The sequence below is a fragment of the Brassica oleracea genome, chromosome C5 (genome assembly GCF_000695525.1).
Source record: "Brassica oleracea var. oleracea cultivar TO1000 chromosome C5, BOL, whole genome shotgun sequence".
NCBI classification, from domain to species: Eukaryota; Viridiplantae; Streptophyta; class Magnoliopsida; order Brassicales; family Brassicaceae; genus Brassica; species Brassica oleracea.
The window spans coordinates 4234506-4238659 of NC_027752.1; the positions used below are offsets into that span (position 1 = coordinate 4234506).

The window sequence follows — 4154 nt, forward strand, 5'->3', positions numbered from 1 at the left end:
TAATTCTTCAATTATTGTCTCTAAACCATCATGTCTAACTAAGCAAAATAACTACAGTAAAATTTCAACATACCTGAAACCAAAATGTTGGTGTTAAACATTGAAGCTGATAATATCACAACAAGAAAAAAAACCACCAAATTTTGTGTGTTTGCCATATTTTTCTCCTGTATAAAATATATAGCAAGAGAAATATCTTTGACTTTTCATGTCTTGTAGAAAAGCTCTATTTATATAACTTTTAGTCTTGGAAAATCACAAATTTCCATTTCTATTTTATTTTATTTTAATTGATCTTCCATATCGATACATGCAAATTAATGATATTTATTATATATATTTGACCAATTAAGTTATTTTCTAAATTTGGTTAAAGAAAATATATTGTTCAAATCTTAATTTAATCACATGCAGTGACTTGAAAGTCATATGAGCTGTCAAGAAAATTGTTATTACCATATTCTGTACATGTCAATTATATGAGATCTATTTATATGATTGATAATTGATTTTACCCTCAAAAAGAATTATATGACTGATTCTTTCTCAAAAAGAATTATATGATTGATTCTCTGTAATTACTGCAGTTAGGAAACCTACGCTATTTGGCGGGAAAACTTCCTACGATAAGAATGTAAGTGGGCTAACGAACATTATGGGCCTTACATGCCAAGATAATCATTTTGAATTTTCATAGCATATGTTAAAAAGTAATATAGTGAAATCTAGCTTCCTTATTTTCAAAATATAGTAAAAATTATCCTTAAATTGTACGCACATTTTCAAGTTGTCTACTCTGGTTTTAGTTTCTGATTTTGGCTCATTTGGTTTGCATGTAGGGCTGATAATTTGAGTAAGTATCCGTAGTCCCACCTTGTTTGACCCGCGGAGATATCTCTTGTTCAGTACACTAACTAGATAATGACCCGCAACAGGGTGAAAATGTTATACAAATATCTTATGTATGTAATACTACTTGTTGCTCAGAAAAGAAATATGTAATACTACTTATGTTTGATTAAAGCTTATTTACAATAACAATTATAAGATTAAGTATGTAGTGCAGAATTTCAGAAGCTAAAGACGTTTGGATGTGAAAAAAATAAATAAAATGGTTCAATGACAATGTTGAATTAATATGTTTCTGTAATATTTAGGTCAATATATCGAGTATAATAGTATTCAGACTTTATATTATGCAAACAATAATAATATTTACGTAATATTGTATCCTCCATATTAAGCAAACAGACAAAGAGCTTTGGGCTAATTTTAACAAATGCATATGAAACCCAATTGAATAATTTAAGTATCTCATTACATTACAAACCGAATCTATTCAGTGTCTGGTCCAGATAATTAATGGTCGGTTACATAATCGTCTGTTAAGATATAATAATATAAAGTTGGTCGATAGTGGCATGGTACGTAATTTCTTTAATAATTAAAGTCTTTTTTAAATGAGGCTGTGAGGAGTTATGCAAGTATGACACCTCAGCACTAAGGCTAAGAGCACCATTAACCCTAGCACCCAAATGGGGGTGCTTAATTTTTTTTTTTTTTTCTTCTGATTTAAAAAAAAAAATTAAAAACAAACCAATCGCGGACCGCCACGTATTAGTGGGGCCCGCGAAACAGTGTTAACACCGGTGGAATAAACACCCCTCTAAGCACCTTCATTAATCATGCTTAGTTTTTGTGTGGATCCCACCCGCTATTATATTAATTTTTTTTGCTAAACACCCCTCTAATCACCTTCATTAATCATGCTCTAATGCTTCTCTTTTTGCCTTCCTGCATCTCCAATACCATTGAATCCTCTCCTGTTATTGTTTACACCCTTGTCAATAACATCTTCACAGTTTTTCTCCAGCCCAAAATTTCCAGAGCTCCCCACAACTGCTCCCACTTGATCATGTTTGTCTCTGAGGCCATTGGCAAGAGAGTCTAAAATACCAGAACTTGCCAACTCATCTTCAATAGCAGTAGAATGCCGGATTAACAAACCAATTAGTGAAGCAATTTGTACACGAAACGCTGGGGTCTTGGATAACCGGAGAACTTTTACTAGCACAAGCATTATTGGCCCGTTGGTCAATATGTTGGCTGCATCAGCATTGCTACTCAGTGTCTGCGAGGTATCTGATCAGGTTCTGTGTCTCTTAGATGCCAGCACTACTCCCACTTAGAACCGTTATGATTCTATTGTTAAGCGGTTCAAGTTCTTGCTTTCCCATCTTACTAAAATCAGAAGGCTGTGGTGCTTCGAATGAGAGAGAAGGCAGAGCTTCTTTGTCAGATTTTCTGCTGGGCATGACGGGTCTAACAGAAGGATCAGATAAATGTCAAAGGACGGCACTGAGGCTGTTAGGTGTTTTAGACGAGTCGTGGTGAACAGTAATCCCAGAAACTTCTCTTTCTCTATGAGTTTTAACTTGAGGGCTAGCACTAGGTAGCGCAGCTGAAACTTCAAAAGGTTCTGACTGCTCTTCATTGAAATCTCTGGGTTCATCCGAGGTTGGTGTTTCATTTGCAGACGAGTTCTCATCAGGCACATTATTGCTCCTAACTCCTTGCCTTCTGTGACTCTCATTTTGACTCAAAACTCTTTCATCTTGTGCACAAGAGGTGTTCTCATTTCCTTCTGGTTCATCTGGACCATCCTCATCATTGTCTTCATCAAAATCAAGTTCCATATCAGTGTTATCAATTTTCACTTCAGCACAGTTCTCGTTGCTATTAGGTAAGGGTCTCCTGTAGTTTTCCTTCTCATTTTCCTTTTGGAGATTTGCCTTTGCTATCCTTGACAATCTTAGGATATTCACCTGGCGGTTAGAACCCGGACGACCTCCATGCTTTTACCCAGTTGTCTTGCTAGGAAACTTTGTTTGAGCTTTTGAACCAACAGGAGTACCCTTTTGTGGCGCCTCATGGCCCCTTGAACCATGAGTGGAGTTCTCCTTGTGCTTTGAACTACCTTTTGGAACTTTCTCCCTAGACTTTGGAACCATTATGCTCGGAAAGACATGGCTTTGTGTATATGCCAATATACATGATTATATTTTACTCTTCCAAAATGCATGATCTGCCCATTGTATTCTTTGCGCTGGGTCTTTGATAAGAAGAGACTCAATGAGATTGAGAAATGGACGGCTGGCATTTCCAGGGAGTGGAGGAGTTGGATCTGAATGAATAGATTTCACAAGCTGGGTGAACTCTCTCTTGCCACAAAAGGAGGTCTCCCTGTGTAACACTCATATAAAAAACACAGCCAAGTGGCCCCATAGGTCAGAACTCAGAAGCAAAAGAATGGACCCCTCCATCTTCATATAGTTCTGGAGCCATATAATACGGAGTTCCACGTTTTCCCTGATGCAAGTTATCACAAGAGATGAGTATTTATGTCATACATATAGTTTCCGGTGTAATTTGAAATCCTAGATTCACTAACACTGTTAAGCCTATATATAGAGAAAGCGGACAGATAAATACTCCTTACCGTGGAATGGATGGAGATTTACTAATATCAACCCAAAATCACACAGCTGCAACACAAAGCAATATGATAGCATTTAAACAAAATAAACTAGAGATACCTGAATAGAAAAGACAGAAAAAATGCTTACCTTAATATGTCCATTTTCATCAAGTAAGATGTTTGATGGTTTCAGATCACAATATGTAATTTGTTTCGAATGTAAGAAGCTGAAAATTTCCTAGAGGTAGTGTCAAACTGGTAAGAGAATGATCTTACAGCAAGGCTATGACAAGATCATAGGCAAGACCATATACTGAATCTTCTGGCAGCTTACAGTCCTGCAGAACAAGTGATTTTCAGAAACAAGTCATCAAGAACACAGTTGAAGTAGAAGCAATACCTGCTGCAATAACGTCCTGAGATAAGCCCCCCCCCCCCCCCCCCAACGCAATATTCCAAAACTAAACCACAAGAAGACGATATTAGAAACAAATAAAAGATATATAGAGAGAGGCAGATAATTGATTAGATGATAGCTAAGTCTTTACCACGCATTGAACTTGAGTACGTTTGGATGATTTAGAGAGTGAAGTGACGAAATACCAAACTTTGTCAATATCCAAGTCACTATTGAGAGATCAGCTCATTAAAATCAAGCGTTCAATCTCAGGTAACC

The 4154-nt window shown here is 36.5% G+C and overlaps 1 long non-coding RNA gene across 1 annotated transcript; it reads right to left on the minus strand.

The window, feature by feature from the left end:
- Nucleotides 1-1801: 1801 nt before the first annotated feature.
- Nucleotides 1802-3904, minus strand: LOC106344017. Its single transcript, XR_001270084.1, has 3 exons — nt 3627-3904; nt 3500-3545; nt 1802-3369 (listed from the first exon to the last, which is right to left on the minus strand). It is a non-coding gene; the product is annotated as an uncharacterized LOC106344017 (long non-coding RNA).
- Nucleotides 3905-4154: the final 250 nt, after the last annotated feature.